Source organism: Dromiciops gliroides, chromosome 2 (assembly GCF_019393635.1).
Source record: "Dromiciops gliroides isolate mDroGli1 chromosome 2, mDroGli1.pri, whole genome shotgun sequence".
NCBI lineage: Eukaryota > Metazoa > Chordata > Mammalia > Microbiotheria > Microbiotheriidae > Dromiciops > Dromiciops gliroides.
In genome coordinates this window covers 309,514,370-309,533,594 of record NC_057862.1, presented here as the reverse complement: position 1 = coordinate 309,533,594, position 19,225 = coordinate 309,514,370, and positions in this window count along the sequence as shown.

The window sequence follows — 19,225 nt, the reverse complement described above, 5'->3', positions numbered from 1 at the left end:
ACTATTTCTTCAATTTTCTCACTTAAATTATTTTTTCTTTTTTTCATTTATTTAGAATTTTATTTTCCCCAATTACATGTAAAAGCAAATTTTAACGTCCATTTTTAAAATTTTGTGCTCCAAATTCTCTTCCTTCCTCCCTCCCCCGCTTAAAAAGTCAAGCTATTCGATATGTTATACATATGTAGTCATGCAAAACATTTCCTTATTACTCAGGTTGTTAAAGAAAACAGACAAAAAAGCCTCAAGAAAAAATAAACTTAAAAATTATGCTTCAATCTGTATTCAGACACCATTAGTTCTTTCTCTGGAGTTGAATTGCATTTTTTATCATAAATCCTTCAGAGTTGTCTTGGATCATTGTATTGCTGAGAATAGCAAAGTCATTCACAGCTGATCATCTTACAATATCGTTGTTACTCTGTATATAGTACATTTCACTTTTCAGCAGCTCATGTAAGTCTTTCCAGGTTTTTCTGAGAGCATTCTGGTCATCATTTCTTATAGCACAATATGCTCCCTCATAATCACATCCCATAATTTGTTCAGCCATTCCCCAATCAATGGGCATCCCCTCAATTTTGAATTCATTGCGCCAGAAAAGAGCTGCCATAAATGTTTTTTGTCATATAGGTCCTTTAACTTTTTGTTTTTTATCTCTTTTTGGATACTGACCTAGGTCAAAGAGTATGGTTTTATAGCCCTTTGGCCAAAGGTCCAAATTGCTCTACAGAATGTTTGAATCAGTTCACAACTCCACCAACAGTGCATTAATGTCTCATTTTCCCTATATCCCCTACAACATTTGTCATTTTCCTCTACTGTCCTATTATCCAATACAGTAGGTATGAGGTAATACTCCAGAATTGTTTTGACTTGCATCTTTCTAGTGAATAGTGAGTTGGAGCACTTTTATATTACTATAGATAGCTTTAATTATTTCATCTGAAAAATGTTTATATATTTTGATTATTTATCCATTGGAGAATAGCTCTTATTTTAATAAATTTGACTCAGTTCTCTATATGCTTGAGAAATGAGGCCCTTATCAAACTTGCTTCAAAAATTTTTGCTAACTGTATTTCTCTCCATCCTATTTCCTCCCCATGACATTTACTCTATTCCCTATCTCCTTTCACCCTGTTCCTCCTCAAAAGTGGATTTAAAAAAATTTTTTTAATTATTGATATACTTTATTTTTGTGGCTTTATGACCCTGGACAAGTTACTTAACTTCTCAATGGTATGGGTAATTCTCCAAGACTCTTAAGTTTTAGAGAAGGTGTTGGCTTGTATTGACCAGGGAGTTCCCAACACCAGTGAAACCACAGGCTTAGTCCTTAGGTTCTCTCTTCTTTGTTTTTCCATTTTCCAATGTATTCATCTCTTCTCTTCTTCACAGAGAGCCATCATTTATAATTTAAAATTAAAAAGAGAAAAAAATTGTTGAGCAAAACTCACCAAAACATTGAAAAAATCTGACATCATATGTACTTTAAATATCCATGGTACTCCACTTCTGCTGGAAATATATATATATTATATACATATACATGTATGTATGTATGTGTGTGTGTGTGTGTATATATATATATATATATATAGTAACAATAGTGAAGATGAAAAGGGCAAGGGGGAAAAAAAGAAAATAGGTAACTATTATATGGCCAAACTTGTCCCCAGATACAAAATGAAAATATAAATTTAACAAAATGTATTTTCTAAGTGCTTATTATTTGCAGAGCACTGTGTTAAAGGATGAGGCTACAGATACAAAAAGCCAGATAGTCCCTGCTCTCAAGTTCACATTCTAAAGGGGAAGACAATCCAAATAGCTTCCAGCTTCAAGTCAGATGGAGAAGCCCATGGTCCTTAGAGTGCAGTGGAAAAGAAGATGGTAATATATCTTCTTTCATGTCGTTTCTACTGATAAAATCATATATATATATATATATATATGTATATATATGTGTGTGTGTATATATATATATATATATCTGATACTGAACCAATTGATTGTGCCAAGGAATTAGATGGGGGTTGGACAGCAGATGGTGTGGACAGTATCAAAGAAAGTGGGCCCCATCTCCTCAGGCATTGCTCCCCTCAATGATAGCTGCTGGAGCTAGGCTGGAAACAGAGCCATTGGTCTAGAGGTCACTGATATTCACAGGGCTCTTGGTTTCAGAATCCAAAGCTATGTCCTTTAGCGTTTAAGGAGAGTGATGGTGGAGGTAACGTGATTTGTCTTACCTTTGATAAACAGGCTTGGGAGTACACTGTATAGTTTATAATTTGGCCTCAAGGTGGCGCCATGATTACGTCAAGAAACAAGTCCTTTCACTTTAGTACCAAAGTGAAAATGCGGGGGCTCTTTTTGCTTTGTTTGATTTTGAAAATAATATGCACAATTTTGATTGCATAAAATCGAAATGTTTTTCCACAAACAAGGCTATAACAATAACAACAAAAGAACCGGGAAGCGCCCGCGGGGCTCGAACCCAAGACCACGATCTGAAATCAAACCACGATCCTAGACTATGCAGTAATTCCGAAGTAACCGCTGAGCTAAATGCCGGTCCGGAAGCTAATCGTATTCTATAGCTTAATAAGGTCTCAGAGCTCCACGTCATATCACTAAAATAGAAACTGTCAACTTCAAAAAAAAAAGTCAATAAATAAAGTGTGTTGTCCACTTACAATCTGAATTTCTACATGGGTTACCTAAGTGTAGTTTGTGGAGAAGCACGTCTAAATAAATATCAACAGAATCTTGTCCAACCCTCATCAAGGGAGACTGATTTTTGACTAGAGCAAATATACAAGAGTGAATGAGCTCTTTAGATGCAATCAAGCTGAGATTTCAATAAAGAAAGACATCCCAAGAGGAAATCCCCTGAAGTCTTTCAAGAAACGAACCGAAAAGCAGGGACACATTGAGAAGCTGCTTGCCTTTACACGTCTACAAGGAGGTATTTTTCTTCTCCCTCAGATTAGTTCCCAAAAGAATCTGGAATTATGCCTCTTTCAAAAGCAGGAATAAAGACTGTCTTACTTCTTCAAAGTTCTCCCACCAATTTCATCCCTCACACAGGCATACAGCATTGAATCATTATTCGCACCAGTTATAGATATAAATATCCCTATATGCTGTATCACAGGACGCCTATTGAGGAATAATATGTGAGAAGACAAGAGAAGTAGGATGGAGCCAGGTGGTGAAAAACTTTAAATGCCAAACAATGGAGTTTATATTTGTACCCAAGGGTAATAGGGAACCACCGAAGTATATTGAGGGTGGAGGGGGTGAAATGGACATTTTTTTTCCCTTTGTACACTGTTGATACTTTCGTCAGCTCCTAGGGATCTAGTTATCAGCTCTGAGCTTCCGAATGTATGTATCCCACCCTCCCTGCTTTCTCTTCCGAACTGTTTTCCCATTTCACTAACAGCCTAACGGAGGAGTAAGCACCAAAGCAGGACGAGGGAATCTCCTAGTGGGACGTCTTCCCAGGAGGGCAGTGTTCGAGGCTGGGCTTTCCAGGGACGTTCTTGCCTTGCTTTCCGCTGGGGAAATCATCAACGATTTTTTAATTCGGTAAAGATTCGGCTATAAGAAGCCTAAGTTCAGCTCTGATTTTTATTCTTTCCGTTTTCTTATTCTTTGTCGCAAGAGTTGCAATACCCGGCTGCATTCGGAAATGTGGGGGGAAGGACACCAATCTGGGAGTCCGAAAGGGTCGGGAAGCTCCCGTGGGTCTCGGATCGTCTGGAGATTCGAAGCCCTAGTGAGGCTATCAGAAGAGTAGGTAGGAACCGCTGGGCTAAAAGCCGACCCGCCAGACAATACCCTTTTTTATGCTTAAGTATCTGAAGTGCAGCAACGTCATCAAACAGGGGCCAAGTTATTATTGGGGGGTTTTCTCTCGGAAAAAAAGTCGTTGTGTAAACATATTCTTTAACTGTGTAAACACATAATCTACAAAAATAACGAAGGGGGAGGGGCGCGCCCGAACACACACACACACACACACACACACACACACACACACACTTTTACACTACTAAAAGATGCAAAGTAGAGCATTGCTCACGTGTGGGCCCACAGAAAAACTACCCCAGATTCTGGCCCCTTTGTAGTTCATTAAACTCTCAAGCACCCACCAATGTGGTTACTTTTACCAACTAGAAAATTTAATCAAACAGCAAATAAAGTGACAAGAGAAAATTTCCTATCAACATAAAGATTATCTCTTGGAATCAGAAAAACCTGAGTTTATATCCTGCCTTAGCTTCAGTTCCCCCGTGTATAAAATATAGAAAGTATTAGTACCTATCTTCCAGAGTTGCTGTGAGGGCCAAATAGAATTATATAGAATATTTTGGAACGTGGCAGCTAAATGGTACAGCGGAAGAGAGCGCTGGGCCTGGCTTCAGGAAACCCGCAGTTCAAATTCAACCTCTGACTCTTACTAGCTGTCTAATCCTAGGCAAGTCACTTAACCCTGTCTGCCTCAATTTCCTTATCTGTAAAAAGAGCTGGAGGAGAAAATTACTAAAACCATTCAGTATATTTGCAAAGAAAACCCCAAATGGGATTACATGAATCGGAGAGACTAAAAAAATTTTTTTTCAAAACTTCAAGTACTATGTAAATGCTATTAAATATTTACCATGTAAATACTATTATGATTAGACTCCCTCACAGGTTACTAAGTGGGGGTAGGATACGAGTGAAAAAAATAACACGAGGTAAAGGATCAAGAACGTATGGGCATATGCTAGAAACCGAGAGGCCAGAGCAGCTGATACACATACAGGGAACACAAATGTCCAGCAGAGGGCAAATCTTCGTAGAGCAGCCAACATCCTCTGGTGACGTCATCGTAATGCTCTCCTTAGGGCACCTCCACTGGTCTTGCGGTCACTCAGCTGCTCTCCGCTGCTCTTTATTTCAAACATATTGGACTTCAATTCTTCAGTGTCATCTACAAGACCCTGTGTTCCCATCTAGATGGGAACATCTGCTGGATTATGATTGCTAAAGAACTCCTTTACCAGCCCAATATGACAGCTATTTTTGAAGTGTAGCAGAGGCTGAGTCCCTATACCTACCCAAGGAAAACTAACAAATTGAATGCCTTCAGGCTAAAATTTTGTGTTCTTTATTTCTGTCTGCTGCTTCACCTCTGATTAGGATCCCTGTCTCACAAAACTATTTCAGGGACTCTGAACAAAAAACACCCACAGGTAGCAGTGAAGAGTGCTGATGAAGTCCATTCCAATAAATGAAAAAGCAAAGTCTTTATTATGTGCCAAGCACTGTGCTAAGCACTAGAGATTCAAAAGGAAATGCAAAGACAGACTCTGCCCTCAAGGAGCTTACATTCTTTTTTTTTTTTAGTGAGGCAATTGGGGTTAAGTGACTTGCCCAGGGTCACATAGCTAGTAAGTGTCTGAGGCTGAATTTGAACTCAGGTACTCCTGACTCCAGGGCCAGTGCTCTATCCACTGCACCACCTAGCTGCCCCAAGGATATCTCTCTTTTTTTTAATGTTTGTCTGTTTGTGGGTTTTTTTGGCAGGGCAATTGGGCTTAAGTGACTTGCCCAGGGTCACACAGCTAGTAAGTGTCAAGTGTCTGAGGCTGGCTTTGAACTCAGGTCCTTCTGAATCCAGGGCCAGTGCTTTATCCACTGTGCCACCTAGCTGCCCCCTTAAAATTTATTATTTATTTATATTTCACATTCATTTTTGGTGGTGGTGGTGGTGAGGCAATTGGGAGTAAGTGACTTGCCCAGGGTCACACAGCTAGTAAGTTGGCAAGTGTCTGAGGCCGGATTTGAACTTAGGTCCTCCTGACTCCAGGGCTGGTGCTCTATCCACTGCACCACCTAGCTGCCTAGGAGCTTACATTCTAATAAAAGGAAGAGAAGAAACAAAGTGGAGTGATGTGCAGGAAAGAATATTTTGTTTCAGAAAGTTACTGGGATGATGAGTGGAGGTGAGAGTGAATAGACTAATATCCTTTGCAGTTACAGTGAACTGATTTGATTATGATTCCAGAACTAGAAAGTGAAAAAGCCTCACTCCCCCAAGAAGCATAATGGCAGGGTGGAGGAGTAGGCAGCGCAACGTCTGCAGCAGTCAGCCTGGTATAGTGGGTCTCAACTGGAGCCACTCACCAATCAGGACTTCAGGATTTTCAATCCCTGTAACCTCATTGCCTGACATGCAAATTATTTTGACCAAAACCCCCAAAGCTAATTGAAACATGACTTGCCCTCCACCTTCCTAGTTCACATCTCTTGCCGTATTTAATGACCTTGATAAACTTCGGCTCCTTAAGAACAAAAAGGGAGTTTGGCTTTGGGCCAGTTTTTAGCCCTGCGGTTCCTTCAGTAGCTTTTAAACAGTACCTCTGGGGGCAGCTAGGTGGCGAAGTGGAAAAAGCACCGGCCCTGGATTCAGGAGGACCTCAGTTCAAATATGGCCTCAGACAATTGACACCTACCAGCTGTATAACCCTAGGCCAGTCACCTAACCCTCATTGCCCCGCAAAAAAAAAAAATTTTAAATAAATAAAATAAAATAATAAACAGTACCTAAGAGTTTCTCATGGGTTGTTCAAATAAATCCCAGAACGATCTGAGACTGTGCATGTGCTTCCTGGCCTTAAAAGACCTTTGGTTGCATCTGCGATCATGTGGAGTTTTCTTGGCAAAGATACTGATGTAGTTTGCCACTTTCCTTCTCCAGCTCATTTGACAAGTGAGGACACTGAGGCAACAGGGTTTAAGTGACTTGTCCAGGGTCACACAGCTAGCAAATGGCTGAGGCCACATTTGAACTATGAAAGATGAGTCTTCCTGACTTCAGGCCTGGCATTCTATCCACTTTGAAAGAAAGTTCTCTTTGAGATTGATGTCTTATTTTCTCCTTATCACTACTCACTAGCTGTAAAATGAGAGAATTATACTTGATATTCTTTGAGGTTCTTCTAGGTCTGTGATCTTCCTCTCCCAGCACACATACTATTCAACTCTCAGTTGAGGAGACCATTTGCTATTCACTGCCTTGGCCTCTAGCCTTCAGTGAATTTAACAAGGATCATGCTTATGCAGACCAACAGCAAGACCTACTCATAATCCTAAGGAAGGATTGTTCTGGTCAGGCCAGCAGCAACTACTCTGGTAGCACCCAGGGTCAAATCCTGTGTCACAGTAAAAAGAATGCTTGGTTCAGAATCATCGGCCCTGCATGCAAAGCCCAACTCTGGCCCTTTAAATAGCTTACAGAGAACACATGGGCAATGTTATGGTTTTCAATCTGGGGTCTAACCGGACAAATGAGCAGACCAGAATGGGAGGGTTCTCTTTATTAGGAAATTACGAGGACAGCTCATCCAATATAAAAATTAAAGGTCTGTTACTTAATTTCTCCTCCAGATACTGACTGTACTTGTGTACCCTTACTTCCCTCTTCATGACAGGTCTTTGAAAAATTTCCCCCAATTGCTTTGGAAATAAGTGATCTCAGAATCAGACTTGGGAATAACCCAGGTTCAGAAGGAGTCAGTAACTCTTACTGGTGGAGCCAAAACCAGAGGAGTTCATAACAGCTGCCATCTCCTCCTGCTCCTCCTCCTCCTCCAATCCTCATTTGCCCTTCACTTCTCCTTCTTGTAGGTTTTGCCCTTCTCTTCCAAAGAAAGAGCCACTGGAGAGCCTTTTGACTACCTAAACATACAGAAATCTCATAAAGCTCCTGAAAGAATACAGCACAAACTATGAGAAGAAAGAGTGGCCACTGGGGACACTACACGTCAGCTCCCAAAAATTCTACCAAACAGTTGTCAGAAGCCAAAATAGATTTCAAGATCTCCTTCCAAATACTGGGAAGAAATGTACCACAGCAATCTTAAAGGGACATGAAAGGAAGAAGATGTAGCAGGAACAACAAGAGATGATTTCCCATCTGAGAATGAATGTGGGGAAAGTTTCCTGCCCTCTTTCTGTCAAGAGCACCACGATCCTTCCAATTATGTAAGCTTGGAACCTCAGAGCCATCCTCTACCCCTTGTTTTTCCTTTCTTCGCTTCCTGCATCCATTCATTTGCAAAGTCTTATTGATTTTACTTCCACAATTTGTCTCACCACTGTCCCCATCTCTCCATCCCCATGGCAACCACCCTACTTTGTCTTCATCATTTCTCAACAGGACTATTGCAATAGCCTTCTAATTAGTTTTCCTTCAGCTTCTCTCCCCATTCCAGTATATCCTCCACACAGCCACCAAAGTGATTTTTCTAAAGCATAAGTATGAAAAAAAATGAAAAATAAACCATTATGCATAGATCTGACCATGTCATCAAATCAGTACTAGTATTGTTTCTAGAAAAGGAATGTCAGTTGACTCCTATATTACTAATTAACTCCTCTATGACTATAACAGCATCCTTCTGACTTCCCTGACCAAAATTCTTTTCCCCTCTCCAAACCCGTGGTACACTCCCTCGTAATTGGATGGGCCTGACTCAAGCCAGTAGTCTATTAATTTAGGTTTGGTTGTTGAAATGAGACACTTAGATAATTTAACAGTTAGCAAAAAGAGGTTTACCTAGACAAAGCATAAAAAGGATATTCAACAAGGATACTACAGTATTGAACTTGGGTGAACATGACTCTCCTCACTTAAATATGAAAACATGTCTGGTAAAAAGGGCAGGGTATGGTGACTCAAACAGTCTTGGAACATCCAGCAAGTCTGAAGGGCCCTGACTCCATGTGGGTGGGTCTTTTTATGATTCTTCATGACCCTATTTGGGGTTTTCTTGGCAAAGGTATTGGAGTGGTTCCTTCTCCAACTCATTTTACAAGTGAGGAAACTGAGGCAAACAGATTTGACTTGCCCAAGGTCACATAGCTAGTAAATGTCTAAGGCCAGATTTGAATTCAAGATGGTGAATCTTCCTGATTCCAAGCCCAATGCTCTGTCTACCTAGCTTCCTCTTATGCCCTTAGGTCACTAGAAAGTCAGACCAAAAGGCAGAGACCACCAGGAAGTTGTGTCTAGAGAGGTGCAGCTTGAGGTTTAGAACCCTGGACCAATCAAGTCTTGGCTTTTGGCTCCAGCATCAGAAAAAAAAAAACTCTGTTTAGAATTTAAAGCTCTTTTTCACAGGCTGGCTCCTGGTCTACCTTCCTAAGTTTTTGATTAATTGTTCTCATTCACACACTCTATTGTCTATCTAAACTGGCCATCTTGCTATTTCTCACCCAAGATCCTCCATAAATCAATCAGTAAACATTTCTTTAGAGTCTACAAGGAGGGGGCAGCTAGGTGGTGAAGTGGATAAAGCACCAGTCCTGGATTCAGGACGACATGAATTCAAATCTGGCCTCAGATCCTTGAGACTTTCTAACTGTATGACTCTGGGCAAGTCACTTAACTCTCATTGCCCCCCCCCCAAAAAAAGGGTCTACAAGGTGCCAGGCAATGTGCTAAACACTGGAAATACAAAGACAAAGTGAAAGTCACTGCCCTCAAAAAGCTTACATTCTAGCTGAGGAGACATGGTACATATGTATAAATATAAATATGTAATGTACTATTACAATAATTAGTTCATTTCAGTCTACAAGCTGTACAATGACCCTTAATGTCCAGTGGTTCCCTCCTCGGCTGTTTCAGGGAATTTATTTTAGATGAAAAATTATTGGTTCGATCACAATCACTCCTATTCCCCCCAATTAGGAAGGTATTGGGTTCTACATCTGTATCTTTCTTTAGTAAACCCTTGGCCCCTTCATGGTTGAGGCAAAATGCAGGTTCCTGGAAATGTTTGGGTTACCAAACATAACATTCTGGTGTCTGAAGATAGGCACCAGAAGAGGAAGCTGGGGGAAAAGCCAATCTTTTCTTAGAACTTGAGTAGGTGGGTACACAGGTAGTGTTACCCTGGGTCTTCTGCTCCTAGATGCCAGTAGAGTCACTGGACCTCTTCAATATTTCCCTTCTCTATACAGTTTAATCATACCAGTTCCTGGCTCCACTCCGTATGACCCCACTACTTCCTCTTAGTTTCTGGGTAGATCCTCAGAATCTTTATTAGATTTATTATAGAGCCTCCCTTTCACATGAATTCCTTAGGATATGACACAAATCTCTCACTCAGGGTCTTTGATTCTGGGTGTTCAGGCCCTGTTTACACTGGATTCAGGTTGTTCCATTCAATCAAGAATTGGTTTTGACCTAACAAAGGTAATTACTTTTAAGCAGATGAGACAATCAATGGAATCCCACCCTTAAGAGTTGTGAGAAAATAATAGGATTTGCCAACGCCCAAAGGCCCCACCTGGAGGAGATTGATTTGGATTGGTTGAATTAAGTGAGAGTGATTGACTTCCCTACTTACAGTTGACTTGATTGAAGCCACACCTGCCTGGCCCTTGAGAGTATTGTTCTCAGAATTCCCCCCCCACCCCCAACCTACCTACACACACACACACACACACACACAAACTCCTAACTAACTAAAGGAAGTTAACTAACTTAAGACCGTCTTCAAGTCATATCAATCAATGGACTTGAATGCTACCAGCCTGGAGCAGTGTGTGGGGACTGTCTCTTCTGGACCAGAAGGGAGCTTCCACTCTTTGTTGATGGTGGTGGCAGAAGACTAAGAAGAACCAGGCCAGGTTGAACTCTTATCTCTCCTCTAGGGTGGATAGGTTTCTTAACTTCCTGAAATTCACGTGTTCTCTCTTTACTCTTTAATAAATGCTTAATGCCCAAAGACTCGTGCTAAAGCTTCTAATTTATAAATAAACCCTAGCTAGCTTTCCCTACACTTGGGACAAAAATAGGCTTCCACACATTTAGTTTTACTCATCATAGAGTATAAAAGATTTGGGGGCACAGCTAGATGGGGCAGTGGTAAAGGTGAGAAATAAGTGACGGGAGATAGACGTGTGTAACAAAAAGGTAGGGGGAGGGCAGCCACCTGAGTCAATATGGCAGAGAAAAGACAGGAACTCACCTAAGTTCCCTCAAATTCCCTTCCAAATACATGTCTGAGGCAGGATTTGAACTCATGTCCTCTTGACTTCAGGGATAGTGCTCCATCCACTGTACCACCTAGCTGCCCCCCTTCCCTCCCCAGTCCCTCCCCAACACCCCCATCCAAATACCTTTAAAATAATGCTTCTAGATGATGATGAAGATTGATTGATGATGATGGTGATATGGTACTTACTTTGCTGGGCTATTGTGAAGAAAATTCTCTGTCAGGTATAAGGTACTATTTAAATGTTATCTATTACTGTTGTTGTAATAATCGACCCCATGGGTTTATTGTAAGGAAATCTCTCCTAAAAGTACTATATAAATGAAGTTTACTATAAAAAAAAAAATGAGGGCAGCTAAGTGGCGCAGTAGATAAAGCACCAGCCCTGGATTCAGGAGGACCTTGAGTTCAAATCCGGCCTCAGACACTTGACACTTACTAGCTGTGTGACCCTGGGCAAGTCACTTAACCCTCATTGTCACACACACAAAAAAACAACAACAAAAAAAAACAAACAAACAAACAAAAATGAGCAGGATGCTATCAGAAAGACCTGGAAGGACCTGTGTTAGTTGATGCAAAGTGAAACAAAATAGCAGCAATATTGTGAGATGATCTTCTGCGAATGACTGGGTTATTTTCAGCAATGCAATGATCCAAGACAGCTCTGAAGGTCTTATGAAAAATGGAATCCATCTACAGAGAGAGAACTGATGATATCTGAATACAGATTGAAGCATAATTTTTTTGTTAGTTCCTTTATCTGAAGTTTTGTTTCTGTGTTTTCTTTCACAACCTGGCTAATGTGGAAATGTTTTGCATGACTGCTCATGTATAGCTTGTATTGAATTGCTTGAGTTCTTGAGGGGGGAGGAAGAGAATTTGGATCACAAAGTTATTTAAAAATTGATGTCAAAATTTGTATTTTACATGTAATTTGGGAAAATAAAATTCTAAATAAAAAAATTTTTTTAATTAAAATAATTTCTCTAAACAAATTCTGAGCAGTGGAATCTACAAAAGGATGAGATGAAACAATTTTCTAGCCCAAAATAACTTAGAAGGTTGACAAGAAAAGTCTGCTGCATAAGGGTGAGAGTGGAATGCAGTCCAATGCAGACAGAGTCAGCACAGAGGGGCTCCTTCTGGGCAACTCAATCCACAGATGGTAAGGTGCTCTGACAACTGGTCAGACCGAGATGACAGAGGTCCCTCTGCTGGTACCAGGGCAGGACTCTGTTGTATGGCCCATATGGAGATCTGGGTAACAGTCCTGGGTTGAGGAGGAGCACCAGCACAACCAGAGCTTGTGGCCACAGGGGAGAGGGGACCCTGGTCACATTTCTAGGGCAGAAAAAGAGGGCTTTTGGTCTCTCACAGGCCAGAACACAGGCCAGAAGAGTAGTAAATATACCTTTCCTTAGGTCATACCACCTTGGAAGAACTGAAAGTTTACAGACCCCCAGAACTAGCTCTGAAAATAACTGCACAAAACCCCTGAAGCTTGGGAAAGTGCACCCTCCACCCCAAAACAGAGCCCCACTTTAGCATAGAATTAAAAGTCAAGAAATAGGCTGGAGGGGGCAGCTAGGTAGTACAGCGAATAGAGTACCAGCCCTGGATTCAGGAGGACCTGAGTTCAAATCCAGCCTCAGACACTTGACACTTACTAGCTGTGTGACCCTGGGCAAGTCACTTAACCCCAATTGCCTCACCAAAAAAAAAAAAAAAGAAATAGGCTGGAAAAATGAGCAAACAGAACAATATCGACTATTGTAAGTTACTATGGTGACAAGGAAAATAAAAACACATACTCAAAAGAAGACAACAAAGTCAAAACTTCTATATCCAAAACCTCAGAGAAAAATATGAATTGATCTCAGGCCATGGAAAAGCTAAAAAAAGATTTTTTTAATCAAGTAAGAGAGGTAAAGGAAAAATCGAGAAATGAGAGTAATGCAAGAAAACCATGAAAAAAAGAGTCAACAACTTGCTAAAAGAAGTTCCCCAAAAAACACGTAAGAAAATAACACCTTTAGGCACACAAGACACAGCAGTAAATGACTATAGCAATCTATCATTTGCTAAACCCAAAGACTCCAGCTTCTGGGATAAGAACTCACTATTTGACAAAAATTTCTGGGAAAACTGGAAAATAATATGACAGAAACTAGACATAGATGGTATACCAAAATAAGGTCCAAATGAGTACATGATTTAAACAAAAAGGGTGATACCATAGGCAAATTAAAAGAGGAAGGAATAGTATAGCTGTCAGATCTATGGAGAGGGGAAGAACTTATGACCAAGGATGAGCTAGAGGACATCATGAAATGCAAAATGGATCATTTTGTTTACATTAAAAAGGTTTTGCACAAACAAAACCAATGTAGTCAAGATTAGAAGGAAAGTAAAAAGCTGGGAAATAATTTTTATAGCCAGGGTGTCTGATAAAGACTTTGTTTCTCAAATATATAGAGAACTGAATCAAATTTATAAGGATACAAGTCATTCCCCAATTGATAAATGGTCAAAGAATTTGAATAGGCAGTTTTCAGGTGAAGAAATTAAAGATATATATATATAGATATATATATATAGATATATATATATATATGAAAAAATGTTCTCAATTACTATTGATTAGAGAAATAGGAGTCAGATTGTGAAGCACTGTAAACAATAAGGAAAGGGCTTAATATTTGATACCTTTAGAAGTAATAGAAGTGGGTACATGATTTTGACATAAGAGATGATACCAAAGGTAAATTAGGAGAAAAAGGAATAGTCTACCTTTCAGATCTTTGGAAAGGAGAGCAGTTTATGACCAAACAAGAGATAGAGAATATTATGAAATGCAAAATAGATGATTTTGATTACATTAAATTAAAAAGTTTTTGTACAAACAGAAGCAATACATCCAAAATTAGAAGGGATACAAAAAGCTTGGAAACAACCTTTATGGACAGTACCTCTGATAAAGGCCTCATTTCTAAAATATATAGGGAACTAAATCAAATTTATATGAATCCAAATCATTCCCCAATTGAGAAATGGTCAAAGGATATGAACAGGCAGTTTTCAGATGAAGAAATCAAAGCTATCTATTCCCATATGAAAAAATGTTCTAAATCACTATTGATTAGAGAGATGCAAATTAAAACAACTCTAAGGTACCATCTGACACCAATCAGATTGGCTAAAATGACAAAAAAGGAAAATAATAAATGTTGGAGAAGCTGTGGGAAAATTGGAACACTAAGGCATTGTTGGTGGAGCTGTGAACTGATCCAACCATTCTGGAGAGCAGTTTGGAATTATGCCCAAAGAGCTATAAAGCTGTGCATACCCTTTGATCCAGCAATACCACTCTTGGGTCTTTTTCCCAAAGAGATCATAAAAAAGGGAAAAGGACCCACATGTCCAAAAATATTTATAGCTGCTCTTTTTGTGGTGGCAAGGAATTTGAAATTGAGGGGATGTCCACCAATTGGGGAATGGCTGAACAAGTTGTGGTATATGAATGTAATGGAATTCTATTGTGCTGTAAGAAATGATGACCAGGTGGAGTTCAGAGAAACCTGGGGGGTCTTGCATGAACTGATGATGAGTGAGATGAGCAGAACCAGAAGAACATTATACACAGGATCATCAACACTATGCGTGGACCAACTGTGATAGATTAGATTCTTCTCACCAATCCAATGGAACAAGAATGTTCCAAAGGACTCATGATGGAAAGGGCTCTCCAAATCCAGGGGGAAAAAAAAGGAACTGTGGGATATGGATGCTGATTGACCATACTATTTCTTTTGTTTTTGATGCTGTTGGTTTTCTGATTTCAGGTTTTTCCTTTGTGCTATGATCCTTCTCATATAACATAACTAATGCAAAATATGTTTAATGTTATTATGTATATTTAACCTACATCAGATTGCCTGCTGTCTAGGGGAGGGGGGGGGAGGGAGGGGAGGGGAGGGAAGGAGAAAAATTTGAAATTTGAGATCTTATACCAACAAATCTTGAAAACTATTTCTACATGTAACTGGAAAATAATAAAATACTTTTATTTAAATTTTTTAAAAAAGAAGTAATAGGAGTTATCACAGGGGCAATATCTTTTATGTTCTCACTGCCATGTAAGGCTAGGTTTTACCCCCAAAAGGCAAGGAAACTGACCCCCAACCTTGATTGACTCAGAAGTCTACCTAAGGGAATAAAAGAAATCAGTTCAAAAAGTCAGTACCTCTCAGGCGTTTAGGAGTTTCCCAGGCAAGAGAAACACTATCCTCTGCTTTGCAAATAAAACTTGTTTCTTAATAGAGATGGAGTGATGGTGGGGGAGGGGGGACCTCAAGTCCAGCAAGGGAAGTGCTGAGTATCCTTTCTATGATGTGGCTAAATAAACCTCTTTTTGTGAACTGTTAGATGAATCATGAGTACCACATTTTGTTCCAACCTCAAACCTCCGTTACCTGATCAGGCTCCACAATGAGGATGGCCTTACAACAGGGAGCCAGTGGTTTATTGAATAGGAGAGTGACATGATGAAACCCTCAATAGGGAAGTCACTTTGCCAGTTGAATGAAGGAGAGATCAAAGAAGAAAGAGGCTTGAAGCAGGGAGGCCAAATTAGAAGGCTTTTGCAACAGTCCAGTGGGGAGGTGCTAAGAGCCTGAACTAAAGTGAAGACTGTAAGTAGAGATAATGGCATTTTGCATAGATACAAAGAAATGTTATGGTTTGGCAGCTGATTTGAATATATGGGGTGAGTGAAACTAAGGAATCAAGGATGATGCTCATATTTCAAAATTAGATGACCTGAAGCTGGCATGACTGAAAGTAGAGGTCTAGAACCAAGGGAAACACCGGCAGTGATTAGAGTTTGGTCTACGTTCCAGGGACCTGACTTCAGAACCAGGGCCAGGGCTGCAGAAAGGTTTGGCCTGAGACAATTTCCCAACTAGATCCATAAAATAAGTGGCACCAAGATACAGCTACTCACCTTAACACAAAAAAAGAAAGGCAGGACTGTGACATCTGGACCATAGCAGTTTTAAGACCTAAATCTGACAGGAAATAATCCCTTTCTGATACTGTGGCAGGAGACAGAACCAGTGCCTAACCATCTGTCAAAAAGTTCATGAAGGTGCAGAGCCTGTATTTGAATTCCAATCAATAAACTTGGGCCGAAGACATGAATAAACAGAAGAAAACTCCTAATACAATGATCACTGTGGAGTAAGAGAATCCCAAGATAAGCCTCAGAAGAAAAGAGTTTTACAATAATTACCAGTAGAAAACCAGAAAAAGACAATGAATTGGCCAGAAGAACTAATAGATTTAGAGAAATATGGAAAGGAGGATATGAATAGAAGCAAAGATAAATAAGCAAAACCAGGACAACACTAACACTTCAAGACTCATGATGAAACATACCCCACACTTCTTGACAAAGAGGTAAACTAGAGATACAAAATGACACATATCTTCTCAGACATAAGCAAGATGTTGTAAAATCAACATTTATGTATGTGTGTACATGTACCCATAAATATATATACATGTTGTATGTATATATTTATTTATTATAAGGTAGGATGGGGGTTACTATACATAGTTTATATAAAGATGTAAAAAAACTATAAAACATTTTAATGCACAGAAGAAAACAGATACAGAAACCAAACACTTTGAAAACTGGTATTCATATATGTGCATATACATGTGTTTATATACAAGTGTATACACACACACATACGTAAGAGTTGTTTTTATAAGTAACTCATTTTGTGCTTCTTGTATATTGAAATGTTTGTTGATAATCCTTCAGTTCACAATAAAACATTTAAAAAAATAATTTTTTAAAAAGCCAGATAAATGCTTTGGGGTCTGGATGCTTAAAGAGCAAATTGTTTACTCAAAATTAAAGGTTGAAACCCAAGGAACCACTGAGCTAAGGACAGGCTGGATATGAACTACCTTCTCCAACCTAATGATTTCTTGGGACAAATGATTCAATGTATCTACCTGCTTTGAATGACTTAGGAATCAGTATGGATACCCATTCTTTGTTCACCACTCATCCACGGGCCTGAATGTTCTTAGGACTCAGATCATCACAGATGTATAGCTGAAACAGATCTGGGAGTTTACCTTAACTCCTGCATTTTACACACATTTACTTTGCCTCTTACCGACTAATATTTTCCTAAATTGGCTACAGATGCTACTTCACCATGCAATGGGAGACAAAATCAAGGCAGAAATACAACTAGGAAGCAAGGGCAATGAGAGAAAGTGCCACGGAGACATTCAGGCAGAGATCTGACAGATTACAGCAGTGAAGGATCATTTGTAACTGGGCTAGTGCTGGGACAAGGAAGAATTCTGACTGAGATGGAGGAGAGTGAGAATCTATTCCTGGAATGGAAGGAGGCAGACAAAACTTGAGTAAAGATTTTTTGGTTGTTTATTTTTTAGTGAGCTTGTAGTGACCTAACAATAAATCTGTGTCCTTTTACATCTTTGCACCCTTAGAATTAAGCTCTCTACATAGTAAACCCTTAAGAAAAAATCGTTGGGAGTCTTGGGGGCAGACAGCAAGATATACAAAAAGCAATGGATTTAGAGTCAGAAGATCTGGGTTCAAAATCCATCCCTGCCACTTACTACCTGAGTGATCTTGGCCAAGTCACTTACCTTTTCTAGGTCTGTTTCCTTATCTGTAAATTGAGGAGGTTGAACTAGGCATAAAGTCTCTTCCAACTTTAAATCTACGAACCTGATTTTACATTCCTATATAACCAAATACCTCTGGCATTATAAAGGCATATACTTTTTAATTCTCCTGTATCCCCTTTCCCCCCTCTTCCATCCCATCTTCAGCATGACAATAAACTGGGCTTTTCCAGTAATCTAAACATGAAAAGTATTGAGCTTCATAGTTCTTGGTAGTTTCACTTGAATGTGAGTATCTTGCTTGTGTCCTGAGAAATCATAATACTACAAATCAAATGGAAGCTCCATTACAGAGCACATCTCTCTGTGTTTCTCATACTGGAAGAGGAAGGTGTTTCCTCTAAGATTGTTGTAAAGGAGCAGATAGTCTCTTCCTATATATTGGTGGATGGATATCCTAGGGCAAGGCAGTAATTACCATGGCTCAAATGGCCATCTCAGCCAGCCTCAGCTGTACCTAAGGTTCTCATAACAACCAACTGTATGATCTACAGCACATTCACATATTGTAAATTTTCTACAGCCTCTTTCCCAGGTGACTCCTACAGCTTAACTCTAACCTCAGCCTCCTACCTCATGACCCAGAGACCCTGCCTTCTTACCTCTTAAGCAACAACTTTTAGAACCTCTGGGAAAGTATGGAATACAGATCTATGAAAGAGCACTGCAATTAAGCAAGAGGGTAATAGCACCAAAAACTTAAAGGTAAAATTTAGTCATACTGGGCATCACACAGTGAAGCTAGTATTGCTGATGAAAGTATAATCACTAAAACATCCCTGAGAGGAATGGGGTATTTCCTAGACCAGGATAATTTAAAGCTCTAGGGATGCCACTGGGGAGAGATCTTAGCAACAAAGTGAAATGGCACTCACATCCTTATTTGAGAAGTAAAGGAATGTAGAGAGAACTAAATGAGGGTTCTGTCCATATATAGTCCCTCCATGCCCCCACAAGACTAGGACAGGTCCTCTATTATTAGGCAAAACTGCAGTTTTGGAATCTGGGCTTTATCTTCGGTCACAGTGACACATCTGGGTTCTGGCCCATGGAAAACTAGAAAATGAGACAAAAGTTCCTGTACTACTTGGTCCCTGCCAAAGCAACAGAAAAAATTAGTAACAGTAACCCTGAAGTCCTATGGAAACTTTTTACCTTCTGGAGGCTAAAAACATATGAAATGCCCTTAAATATCTTAAAAAAGAACCAGAAGTAGAAGATGAAGCTGGCTTTGATCTAAAGGGATGCCCCACACACTTGCTTTATTTGGTTGCTGTTGGTGCAAATTTATTACTGGAGATGTAGCTTTGTTCCAGGCACTGACGATGCAAATCTGAATCAGAAGAGCTAGGCAAGAATAAACACTAGAACTCAAAAAATCCTTCCTCTCACTATGGCAACAAAGCAAGCCAATTAAC